Genomic DNA, 14174 nt, shown 5'->3' on the forward strand with positions numbered 1-14174 from the left:
AACGTATTATTACTGTCTTCAGAAATTAGTTACAATGAGGAGATTTTCACTCTGCAGTGGAGTGTGCACTGATATGAAACTTCCTGGCAGATTAAAACTGTGTGCCTCGCCGAGACTCGAACTCGGGACCTTTGCCTTTTTTTATTTTATTTATTTTTTTAATCTCATTTTTGTTCCATACTGTTCGTTGAATTTGTTCGTGGCGGAAGTCCGATGACACTCGTTCAGGTTGTTCGTTGATCTGCTTACTCAGTTTTTTTATTACAGAGGGTAGCTAAACTCTCTGACCGAACACGCTGAGCTACTGTGCCGGCTGCCTTTCGTGGGCAAGTGCTCCACCAACTGAGCTACCCAAGCATGACACACGCCTCGTCCTCACAGCTTTACTTTTGCCAGTACCTCGACTCCTACCTTCCAAACTTTACAGAAGCTCTCCTGCGAAGGTAGGAGACGAGGTACTGGAAGAAGTAAAGCTGTCAGGACGGGTCGTCAGTCGTGCTTGGGTAGCTCAGTTGGTAGAGCACTTGCCCGCGAAAAGCAAAGGTCCCGAGTTCGAGTCTCGGCTCGGCACACGGTTTTAATCTGCCAGGAAGTTTCATATCAGAGCACACTCCGCTGGAGAGTGAAAATCTCTTTCTGGAAACATCCCCCAGGCTGTGGCTAAGCCATGTCTCCGCAATATCCTTTCTTTCGGGAATGCTACGAGGTGCATTCAAGTTCTAAGGCCTCCGATTTTTTTTCTAATTAACTACTCACCCGAAATCGATGAAACTGGCGTTACTTCTCGACGTAATCGCCCTGCAGTCGTACACATTTTTCACAACGTTGACGCCATGATTCCATGGCAGCGGCGAAGGCTTCTTTAGGAGTCTGTTTTGACCAATGGAAAATCGCTGAGGCAATAGCAGCACGGCTGGTGAATGTGCGGCCACGGAGAGTGTCTTTCATAGTTGGAAAAAGCCAAAAGTCACTAGGAGCCAGGTCAGGTGAGTAGGGAGCATGAGGAATCACTTCAAAGTTGTTATCACGAAGAAACAGTTGCGTAACGTTAGCTCCATGTGCGGGTGCGTTGTCTTGGTGAAACAGCACACACGCAGCCCTTCCTGGACGTTTTTGTTGCAGTGCAGGAAGGAATTTGTTCTTCAAAACATTTTCGTAGGATGCACCTGTTACCGTAGTGCCCTTTGGAACGCAATGGGTAAGGATTACGCCCTCGCTGTCCCAGAACATGGAACCATCATGTTTTCAGCACTGGCGGTTACCCGAAATTTTTTTGGTGGCAGTGAATCTGTGTGCTTCCATTGAGCTGACTGGCGCTTTGTCTCTGGATTGAAAAATGGCGTCCATGTCTCATCCATTGTCACAACCGACGAAAAGAAAGTCCCATTCATGCTGTCGTTGTGCGTCAACATTGCTTGGCAACATGCCACACAGGCAGCCATGTGGTCGTCCGTCAGCATTCGTGGCACCCATCTGGATGACACTTTTCGCATTTTCAGGTCGTTATGCAGGATTTTGTGCACAAAACCCACAGAAATGCCAACTCTGGAGGTGATCTGTTCAACAGTCATTCGGCGATCCCCCAAAACAATTCTCTCCACTTTCTCGATCATGTCGTCAGACCGGCTTGTGCGAGCCCGAGGTTGTTTCGGTTTGTTGTCACACGATGTTCTGCCTTCATTAAACTGTCGCATCCATGAACGCACTTTCGACACATCCATAACTCCATCACCACATGTCTCCTACAACTGTCGATGAATTTCAATTGGTTTCACACCACGCAAATTCAGAAAACGAATGATTGCACGCTGTTCAAGTAAGGAAAACGTCGCCATTTTAAGTATTTAAAACAGTTCTCATTCTCGCCACTGGCAGTAAAATTCCATCTGCCGTATGGTGCTGCCATCTCTGGGACGTATTGACAATGATCGCGGCCTTATTTTAAAACAATGTGCATGTTTCTATTTCTTTCCAGTCCGGAGAAAAAAAATCGGAGGCCTTAGAACTTGAATGCACCTCGTAGTTCTGCTAGGCTCACAAGAGAGCTTATGTAAAGTTTGGAAGGTAGGAGACGAGGTAATGGCAGAAGTAAAGCTGTGAGGGCGGGGCGTGAGTCGTGCTTGGGTAGCTCAGTTGGTAGAGCACTTTCCCGCGAAAGGCAAAGGTCCCGAGTTCGAGTCTTGGCCCAGCACAAGGTTTTAATCTGCCAGGAAGTTTCATTAGTTACAATGCATGTCAAGAAAATCGTATGCTTTATTTGACCACACAGGGATTGTCACGTTAACATCGCTTACATAGTTTGCACGATATGAAGTGGAAGTAACTTGTATGTTGTCAACAATATTAAAAACGGCCAAAAATAATTCTATGACATCATAACAAAAGTACACTTTTGTCAGTCAGGTCTTCAACTGCATTTCCTATTGCCGTCATTTAATAAGAGAACAGAGACCCTATTACCTGTTCATGTATGTGTGGCGATTAGGAAACTTGATACACCACATAATTTATTACTTATAAAACTAATGAAGATCTAATTATATTGTAACAAATATTTTTTTTTGACTAAAGTTCAGTCTTGATCACTCATGTATGTTTTAATGATATAGGTAACCGGTTTCGGTTCTTTCTACAGAACCATCATCAGACCCATGGCTCCCTTAGGATGGTAGGCGGAGCTCTCCTCGCTGCTACGCAGTCAACTGACTGCGTAGCAGCGAGGAGAGCTCCGCCTACCATCCTAAGGGAGCCATGGGTCTGATGATGGTTCTGTAGAAAGAACCGAAACCGGTTACCTATATCATTAAAACATACATGAGTGATCAAGACTGAACTTTAGTCAAAATATAACAATTAATTGATCACTGCTTTCCAAAAATGTTTACCAAAATTGTGTAACAAATAAGCCCTCGGTCACAAATATTAAGTAAAAATTGACCTGGTTTCGAAGCTACTATGAGCTACTATTTGTGACCGAGGGCTTATTTGTTACAATATAATTATGACACGGTCACTGAACCTTAGCAGTTATGTTCAAAGAAGATCTAATTGTCAAATACATGTGATGTTGTTATAGAATTACTCCTATCTTTGATTCTTGTTTATTGACCTGGTTTCGAAGCTACTATGAGCTACTATTTGTGACCGAGGGCTTATTTGTTACAATATAATTCTGACACGGTCACTGAACCTTAGCAGTTATGTTCAAAGAAGATCTAATTGTCAAATACATGTGATGTTGTTATAGAATTACTCATATCTTTGATTCTTGTTTAAAACTGCCGACAACCTACACGACGCTTTCGCTTCATGCTCTGACATACCACTTAAATGACGTTGTGTTGCTGTGGTCTTCAGTCCGAAGACTACTTTGGTGCAGCTCTCCATGCTACTCTATCCTGTGCAGGCCTCTTCATGTCCAAATAACTATGGCACCTTACATCCTTCTGAATCTGACAACTGTATTCATGTCTTGGCCTCCCACTATGCTTTTTACTCCCCACACTCCAATAATAAATTGGTGATCCCTTGATGTCTCAGAATGTGTGCTACCAACCGATCCCTTCTTCTAGTCATGTTGTTCCACAGACTTCTTTTCTCTCCACTTCAGTTCGGTACCTCCTCGTTAGTTACATGATCTGTCCAGCTAACCTTCAGCCTTCTTCTGTAGCATCAGATCTCAAAAGCTTATACTCCCTTCTTGACCAAACTACTTATCGCCCACGTTTCACTTCCGTACATAGCTACACTCCACACAAATATTTTCAGAAAAGACTCCCTGACACTTAAATCTATATTTGATGTTAAAAACATCTTTTCTTCACAGGTGCTTTTCTTGCCATTGCCGTTCTACATTTTACACCCTATCTACTTCGGCCATCAGTTATTTTGCTGGCCACGTAAAAAGCTTCTTTACTTCTTTAAGTGACTCATTTTCCTAATCTAATGCCCTCGTCATCACCTGATTTAACTCGACTACATTTCATTATTCTTGTTTCGCTTTTGTTGATGTTCATGTTATATCCTACTATCATGACACTGCCCATTCCACTGAACTGCTCTTCCATGTCCTTTACTGTCTCTGAGAGATTTACAGTGTCATAGGCATATCACAAAATTTTTATTTCTTCACCATGAGCTTTTATCCTTAATCCAACTTTTTCTTTGGTTTCCTTTACTGCTTCCTCAATGTACAAATTGAATAACATCGGGGATAGGCTACAACCCTGTCTCACTCTCTTCTCAACAACTGCTTCCATTTCATGCCCCTCGACTCTTGTAACAGCCACTTATAACATTTTAATAAAATACTGATGTCGAAGAGTGTAAATTGAACGTAGAATCACTACGAAATGGGTACAAAGATGATGTCGCTGCAGTGTATCCAGAAGGAAGTAACAGTCACATGGCGTTAGGTAGTTCTACGCGGCTGTTACTCCTCATACCCCGAATAATAGGAAAATTACTCCTGACGTGTATTGAAATAGGATGAAACGTGATTTGAAACCAAATTATTGATCTGTCTGCCGCTTATTCCCTGTTAGCTGGAAAATTAATCTCACCTGCCAATCTAATGTTCCCTCGACTGTGGTGACATCGGGATTTTTCTTGTCTAGCAAGGACTTCAATGGCGAAATAAAAATTTAGTGATGCAGGGCAATAGGGAAATGCTACAGACCTGCAAACTGACAATCCTAGTAATTATTTCAGATAGTAAATAATTCAGATGTTTTCACCATACAACACATGAAATGTGAGGTAGCTGTTACATTCTACGAGAGAGCGATCCACACACAATTAAGAAAATAATCTGTCACCACAACGTCTTGCTGCAGGTCAAGACGAAACAATTAAATTTCAATTAACATAAGAAATGAAAAATGAACAACTCTTCCACCCCTTTGCGAGAGTGTGCTAACAGGAAATAGCAAAGAAACTTGTAATCAAAATGGAAATAGCTAATAGCCATCATTTCTGTGTTTGAATTAGTGCCCAGACAAGGGCAGCATGAACTAGCTTATCGTGTCAGCATTGAAAAAGCCGTCACGTACGTCTGTCGAGATGGGAAGGTTGTATCGCTTGGAAATCGCGACCGAAATTTCTGTGAGCGCACTGCTAAGAAACTGTGGAACTAAAACGAACTGCTCAGTCTGTGGCTGTTACCAAGTAACGGAAGCAAGCAAACAGAAACAGAAACAGAAAATGACGGCAGCTCCCACAATGATGACGATTTGGCTCAGACTTACAATTGCAACGAAATCGGTTGCCGAGAGCATCTCTCGCCACTTCTACAGATTCGGAAGCCTCACCACAGTAGACGCTACTGCCGGCAGAAAGAGGGCCCCGCAGCCACAATAACAGGGGTGGCGGCTAAGATTTCTTGGTGCGAGTGACAGGCCGGCCTCCCAGCTCTGGAGCTGGAAAGACTGAAGTAGCGCCAATTCTGCTAACGCGGGAAAGTCTGGCATCCGTGTGCGCCGAAGTAGCTGTAGCTTGAAATTCAAAGTAGCGGCTCTACAGAATTTCGCGATCTTGGATATTGCTGGAAACAATCAATCCGCTGTCCTGAAAATTTCTCCACTCTCACCAGTCGATAGTTTTCTCTTCAGGCAAACCATCGGTGGTCTCACACTGCCAGGAAAAAGTGTTGTTTATTCATCAATTAATTTGATCAACTTTCGAGTTAATAACTTGTTCAATCTGTGACTAATATCATTAGATTCGTAATTTCACGAGCAAACCGAATCTGTGATCGGATATTGAATCGTTGCTCTTGGGGGGCGAAAAGAAAAAGAATTGTTATTTTATATTTTTTGAAAAATGTCGAAAAAGTGAATATTTTGGTGAGTCACTTGGCAACAGAATCAGGGAATGATTACACTATTATAATAACATACGTTGAGCATTAAATACCTGGTTGGATTATTTTGAACAAGAGTAGCAGATTGATTTATTTGAGATCGTTCGGAAGAAACATTATCATTTCTGTGCATTTTTATAGTCGCCATTTAGTCATACCCGGAAGAACACTAAGGGTCCAGAAGATTTATAGACTTTAAAAGAAATGCAACACTACACAAGTAAAGAAAAAAAAAGAGCTGATTCAGAAATAATATGAAAACGATAATGTTCCTTCTGCCTCATGCTGCGTTCGGCCCATCAGCGTGATCGTAATTTCTGGTGACGAACTAACACAAAATAATTAACATTCAAGTAAATGAGGAGATGGAAATCATCAAGGTTAATTTACTAAAATAAGCACACTTATCTTTAACAAACGTTTTTTAAATTCTACGTACCTTTTCACATTAAATTACAATAATGACTGTTGTGGTTAAATACTTTATATATAACAGTCAAAATGTCCTCTTGATGCTGTCTATTCGTAATCATTTACAAGAAACTACATTTTTCGGATTGGAAAAATAACAATTACCATATTTACTGAATATTTTCACATAAAATATAAAATACCGATGTGGAACGCAGCAAGTCCGCGTCCGCTTTTCATGTAATACAAACAGTAAAAGGCGAGGCGCCCAATGCCTCATTTGTCTTGAAACAACAGAATTCTTTTTTATATCATTAATCGATACATGTACATAGAGATTTACAGGCACCGCGCAACAATGGCAAAGATAAAAAATAATAGATTCTGTCGCTGCTATGCGATGGTTCATTTCTTTCACTTTACAATTGTTCAATAACTTTAGGCCATCAGGCGTTTACTATTGAGCGTATATTAATGCCTGTGAGGCGAAAATTACTAATATTACAATATTTAAACTAAATTTAATCAGTAGTCGTGGTTCCTCCATGCCTCTTTCATGTCGGAGAAAAATCTCTGAGTTACAGAATCATACCAATAATACTGCGTTTTGATTGAGCGTATATTAATGCCTGTGAGGCGAAAATTACTAATATTACAATATTTAAACTAAATTTAATCAGTAGTCGTGGTTCCTCCATGCCTCTTTCATGTCGGAGAAGAATCTCTGAGTTACAGAATCATACCAATAATACTGAGTTTTGATTGTGATCTACGATCACAAATATACACCCACTATTAAACAATGTTAGTGTAAATCTAATGTGTGTTGTTTCCAACAGAGTGGTAACGTAGTGAGAGCCTTGGACCCAATTTCACTCGAGCCTTTTAGTGTTCCCTCTTATCGGCACACCTTAAGAGTATGAGATTCATACCTTCGTCGCCTCCACATGTACGAGGAGGAGCGTCAGTCTGTCCCAGTCAATTCAGACGTCTTTGAAACCGACCATGGTTAAGTTTCATATGTGCTATGGTTGCATAAAATTCTCTTTACACCATTCACTTGGTATATACATGAGTTGTGACAACAGGCTGCATTTCTCAGTAACATTTTCTTTTGTGGTTAGCTCTTTTTCGTTCTCTCCCCGCCTTATTCTCATTGCCATTTTAAATGGTTGCAGAAAATCAGTGTGTATTACCAGAAGATGGCGTGGTGTGGCTAAATTTACATCTTGTTTAGCCAGATGAGCAGCCTGTTCATAGCCGCGGATGCCACTTCTGATTAATATGACTTCTTTATGATGATTTTGCAGACTACTAGCTTCCTTCATAATTCCTTAGAGAACAAAGTTGCTGAGTCGTTGTGTAGCTCTTCAGCACCTCCAGTTTTGTGACTGGCTGTTCACTGAAATAACAATAAATCGCTTGGACATGGATCAATTCTTTATGTCTGATGAAACCTGGTTTCACCTGAGTGGTTATGTCATCTCACAAAATCACAGGTTCTGGCCAGCGTAGAATCGACATAACTTCCATTGGTGTGTAATGTCTGCACGCCGCATTATTGGTCCCATCTTCTTTCATCAGACGCTGACCTCGACGAGTCACATTGCCAACATTTTGGGACCATTTGTGGCAGCATTAACGGAGGAGTAAAAGACGTACAGTCACTTCCAAGAGTATGGAGCAGCTGCACATACAGCCGATCGGATCTTGGAGCACAGTTACGCAATCTTCATGCGTGGCAGAGTTACCAGCAGAGGTCAGCCTGGGCGCAGCCTTAACTTGCCACCCAGGTCACCTGATCTGGGGACGTGCGATTGCTTTGTCCGGGGAGCCCTCAAATCTAAGGCGTATCGCAACAACCCTCATAGTCTTCAGGAACTGCAACAGAACTTTTCGGATGAAAGTGCAGCAATTCTTGCAGTCCAGCTTCGATGCCCGCTTCAGCAACTTAATGGCCAGGGCCCAAAAGCAGCAAGAGATGAATGGTGGTCACATTCGACATCTGCTATAGTCAGATTAGTACAGCTTCCTCTGCTGCGTTTCTTTGTACCCTGGGACTCTGTTTACCAGACCACTTTTATTTGCCCCACCCTATATGTCAATTATTATTTTAGTCCAAGTATTGAACTGTGTTTTGTCTTTCACAGGCGGAGATACGGAAAAACACTGGTAATCGTGTAGAAAATTTATTTCGCCTAAAAATCACAACAAAAGGAGTCAGTTTACCGAACCAACCATTCTAATCTACACTTTGGATTTTTCTAGCCTATATATGCTAGTGCCATACATGCCAGGTTAGTGCAGCAGAGCATCCACTGCTGTATAATAACATGCAAGCAGCCACACGATTCTTAAAGACGTGTGATAGACATGTAGAAGCTACGTCGAATAATTTAGATGAACTAACGAAAATGTAAATGAGAACGTGTGGTAAATATAATTATGCATCTGTGTCGTCATACATACCGAATAATTCTATTTACTGGTCAACACGCTAATCCCAGTCTAATTTATGTGTTACTGCCAGTCAAAATTAGCGCAGAGAGAAACACCAGTGAATAAATATCACATTTTGCTAGAAATTGCGGAAAAGGAGATATTGGTACAAGTACGGTCACATCCACATCAGTGTGACTTCACACTTGAATGACGTACTGCCTGTTGGCCTCTAACTCCAATATTTGGTTGACTTTTGTTTAACAATTATCCTCACTTATCGACAGCATGAGTGGCTGAAATTCTCGAAGTTCACCCTTCATTGCTGGGTATTGCGTGTTAGGATAAAACCTTCTCGGTTTTCAAGCCGCGTCAATTTGAATCAAATTCTCGAGCTTTCGATGGCTATCTTCACCATCGTCGTCAGGAGTAAGACCACTGACCGCTGGAGCTGGTTCGGTTTCCCACCTATATTGCCAGAGTTGCGGCCCCTGGCACCAATCAGAGAAGGCTGAAATGACACATGCACAAAAGGTGCGTTGGCCTGCTTGACGTTGTAAAGTTTCGTGTGTGTGGACGGGTTACTCACCTACCTAGGCCTGCTGTTGAGCAGAGATGAATTTACTGCACGGCTGAAGGCTAGCTGCCCCAGGCCAGAGGGCGAGCTGCGACCAGCCAGGCTCTCTGAAGGTTTCCGGCGAACCAAGCACAGAGACGAGCAGCGTCATCGGGACCGGGTCAACCCCAACGCTGGTAATTTGGGTAGCTGTCGCTCACAGTCTTTGAGCAACAGATGACGCGCCACGAAATGACCAGGTTTCACACAATCTTAAAGATAGGTAAGACAGAGCTCTTTGAACTTTGAAAATTAGTCACAATTACATGTTGAAGCAAATCTGAGCATATCAGCGAGCCTCGTGATGACTGGGTGTTTTGTGATGTCCTTAGGTTAGTTAGGTTTAAGTAGTTCTAAGTTCTAGGGGACTGATGACCTCAGACGTTAAGTCCCATAGTGTTCAGAGCCATTTGAACCACATCAGAGATCCCATAAAAATGAGGCAGATCCAGTCACACAACAGAAATTTCAATATCTTTAAAACCGCAAAGTTAATATTTCACGGTGAAAAAATATCTTCACAATGAACCTCTGAATTAACGACTTTTAATCGCTTCATGCGATATCAACAAACGATATCTCAGATGAGAACATTGAACTTTAGCTATCGTCCCTGAAAGCCATGTATCTACATCTATTTTATTTCTGCATTACTTACGTCTTTTCTATTCTTTTATGACGCAAATTGTTTTCAGAAAATCATAGTCTCCACATTTACACAATAAAAGAACACAGAATCAGTATTTCATATTCTGTGACACTTGTTTACTTATTTAATGAAGAGTTTGCTATTTTGCCAGTAACTTTATTCAAATGTTGACTGCAAGTGCTATTATAAAACTGCTGATTTATAAGTGGTCAATCGCAAGTGTTAGCGCAAACCATGATTGGAAAGAGAACCAAAAGGCGCTTCTGTCAAGAATGCATAAATGACTGTTTAAACAATACTTAAGGACAATCATTTGTTATTTATCATGAACATAGCTGTGCAATAATACCTGCTTATTTATTTATGAACCAACTATTACTTACAGTTATTGTAAATGAGCTGAGTGTAATCAAATTTTATGACATTTCTTTATTAAAATATTGTTTTAATATATTAACTAAGTCTGGGAAGTGGTCAATATGAGTCAAATCACGTATAGAATGGTGTAGTTTTGGTGGGGATGGCCTTCAAACAATGGAAAAGCAAACAGTAACAGAGGACTGTGGGAATCAAGTGGAGACTAGGACTTTTCGAGCGAAGATCTCAAGGTAGCACTTCTGGGCACTTTGTGGCGAGTTCTGGAAGAAGGCAGGCCTGTCGATTACCGTGCATGATTCACTCATATAGGAGATTGTTTCTGGCTGGTGATAGCCCACTACAATAGCCTAATTTTTGAAGGCACTTTATATTTCGAGAGGTCTGAATGTGCCGCTTGATTTACAGAACTGAGAATGGACAGAGTATGAGTTACTATTCATCGCATCTCGTGTGTTGATTTGTGAATCATCATGTTGAACTCTGAACTATTTTGAGCTGGTGAATCTTTCATGTATTGTGTATACGAAATGGACTTAGTTTTTGTGAGTCTTTGATGACTATTTAATTTGGGGATTTTTCTACCATTCTCGTATTGTTCTCGACGTAACTTTACTGCATTTGATAAGGGTATTTTCTGACTGCATTTTAACTGAATCATACAATCACTTCCGGTTTATATAAGATGTTCTTTCTTGGATAAACATTACTCAACACAATTCTTTGTCGTCCACATCAATTATAGATGTTAGAACAGAAGCTTTGTTATTAAATTAATCATATAACTTTTAATTTGTATTTGTGTGTATTTTATTAACTCGCAATCCTAGCCAATGCATAGACTATTTGACTACAAGATCACTGGTACAGGTTATTATTTGCAGCGAATTAGCTGCAAGGGATGTAAGCAGACACCCGCAGCTCTACACGATGACTACATGGAGCTATTATTTTTAAACATAGCTGTGCACAGCCCAAGCACCTAAGGTATTGTAGAAGCAATGTCAGGCAAAGTCACAACTAGCTTGCTCATGTGGGTTACTGTTGGGCAGAGAAACTACACAACAGTAACCAAAAGGTACCGTCACGTCAGGTGACACAAGGGGCCAGTCCCATGTTTGAAAATGCCCTCCCGCCTCCCTACAAAAATGAAGCATCCATTGCCTCCCTAGTAGGGAGCCAGTTTCAACCATGGCACCAGCCTCTCTCGTCATCTGACATCACGCGGTCCTGCAGTAGTCCAGAGCAGCTATGAACTGCCCAACTCATCATCTGCGCATACGTCGTTTCGGCCCTCTCTGATTGGTGACTAAGGTCGTAATCGTGGCTATACAAGCGGAATATCCTGCAGCCCCTGCCATAGCTACTCACAGTGACTGGATCGCTAGAAGCTATTCTTATAGATTTAGAATCTGTTAGTCAAAACCGCTCTGCTATTGCATTCGACTGTCACCGCCGCCACGACACTCATCGCTAGCAGTGTTCACAAAATCGTCACCGGGAAAGCAGCTTCTTCTCCCGCGGACAGACGCTACTTCCATCGGCGGATTACCTCACGACGACATAGGCTACAAAGTGAGGACATCGCCCGAAACTGGTGCCACAACCAACACAGCCGCAATCACGTGTGCGACAACAGCCTGTTAAACGTGTGCAAGACCTCTTAACTACAAGCACCCCAGCACCGCCATCTTCACCGTCGACCTCCCAGGACACAGCACCATCATCTTCACTGCCAGCCCTCTCACTGTCAGCCACATCATCGCCAGTAGCATCATCAGCCGCAGCCTCGTCAGCAACACCAGTTACACCACATACACCGATACCAGCAGGTAAACTTTCACTACTCCAGTCATCCCACATACTCAATCCGAAACTATCACTAAAACTAAGGCCGAGTACCCCTGATCGTCAGGGTGTAATTAAAGGGGCCCAGCTAAATTCCCCAGATACTGATGACAAGCAGGTCATCCCAGAACTCCTCCGAATTTCTCTCTTTTGGAGGAAACGCTATCATTACGATCCTTACAAACCCTCTGCTTAAACACCCCAATCCGAAGCCCAAAATTCACAGCAGTGATTAAAAAGGTCAACTTACTGTACACTGACTAAGAGATCGAAAGTGAACTCTACTCATAACCGGGATTCAATATGCGCAAGGTACTCCGCATTCAAAATGAGAATGGACTTCGCTTCTTGGTATGAGTCTTCTCAGAATCACTCGACACCACTGGCACGCTTATTAAATCTGAGGCCTTGATTTCCCACAGGAAGCGTCCTGTAGAAACATCTCGATTCACTATATAAGCATGTAGAAGCCAGTGATGCCTCCAATACAATGATCATGTGACAGAACATTGCAGGAACCGACCCATCTGTCCTCAATGCAAGCAAAACCACCTTCACAAACAATGCCCGAACCTGGACTCCCCACCTACCTGCAACATCTGCGACCGACTTCACACCACCTACTTCCACAAATGCATATCCATACCCTCTCCCACCATCTCCAAACAAGTAGTCGATCAACCATCCCATACAAACAACTTCCTTCAGCCTCCACCGACCGCTGAAGACATGTTCTGTTTCATAACATACATCCTTCTGAAAGACCCCACATCCTACAACAAATAATACTTGCCAGCCGTACCATCTTCCACCTCATTACCTATGTCACATATTCCCAAAATAAAGCCCATTTCATTTTCGATGGTCTCAAAATACTAGTCTACCCTACCCCTCATATTTCTTCTCATTTTATTGAAAATGGCGCAGCAAAACATATAACATCATCTACTAAAACAGCCATTCCCTCTACTCCAGTAAACATCTTCTTATCCACATCCTCCAACAATATGAAGTCCAAGCCTTCCTCCTCAATGAAAGCTTTCTCTAACCACACCATTCTATCTACATGCCTCCTTACATCCTACATCTCACTGATTTACCCCATCCTATAGCCAATGGTAAAGTGATCGCCCATCTCCGAAATATGTCCTACTTCCCAACCGCTCCTCAATGCTCCAAGTGAGTTCCTCATCCTCACCATCTTCCCCCAAAATTCACATTAACCCCTGCCACTATCTGCATCCACCCTAACCACCCCATCCCTTACGATTTCCTGACCCATGTAGACTGAACCTTTACCACATAAACCTTTACCACATACATAGTCGCAGCTGACTTAACCTTCACTCCTGCACACCCGCCGAAAAACAGCGATGGCTTCAGTCTATCAATATCCTAAATGGCCATGATATCAATATTCCGATCCTGAAATATATACCACCCTGATACCATTGTTGTCTCCCCAAACCTCTTAGGGTTAAGTGCAGTAAAAGTCCTATATCCAGCTGGGAGTGATCACCTGCTTGTCCTCCTCCAGATCTCGTACTGTGTACCAAATACAACCCGCACCATTCTTAATCATCCATCCTGGCAAGTCCAGGATTATTTCCATGCAGACTGGGTGCGTACCATGTCCTAACTCATATCGTAATCGAAAGCCATAATCCCAACGTTCGAAATCCTGATGGCATCCAAAGTGAGGCAGACCTCCTATAACACCCCATCTCGGACGCCATTTCCCACCATATCCCACTCTGAACTCTCTACTAGGATTGTCCTCTTCCTCCACGTTCTCTTGCCCTGCTCCAAGAACCCTGTTATGCATACAGTACGTGTTTAATCGTGACCGCGACTTGCTCACACGCCACCGACAGCTCTAGCGACATGTTCGCAGTTACTTACAAGCCAAACGACTTCGGAACTGACACATGACCTGCACCAAACTAAACGAAACACCTACAAATTCTACAAAGTAT

General features: G+C 42.4%; 1 non-coding gene across 1 annotated transcript; it reads left to right on the forward strand.

Annotated features, from left to right (window-relative positions):
• The first annotated feature begins 496 nt into the window (after positions 1 to 496).
• Trnar-gcg (transfer RNA arginine (anticodon GCG)) lies at positions 497 to 571 on the forward strand. Its single transcript has one exon. It is a non-coding gene; the product is annotated as a tRNA-Arg (tRNA).
• Positions 572 to 14174: the final 13603 nt, after the last annotated feature.

The sequence above is a fragment of the Schistocerca cancellata genome, chromosome 1 (assembly GCF_023864275.1).
Source record: "Schistocerca cancellata isolate TAMUIC-IGC-003103 chromosome 1, iqSchCanc2.1, whole genome shotgun sequence".
Lineage (NCBI taxonomy): Eukaryota > Metazoa > Arthropoda > Insecta > Orthoptera > Acrididae > Schistocerca > Schistocerca cancellata.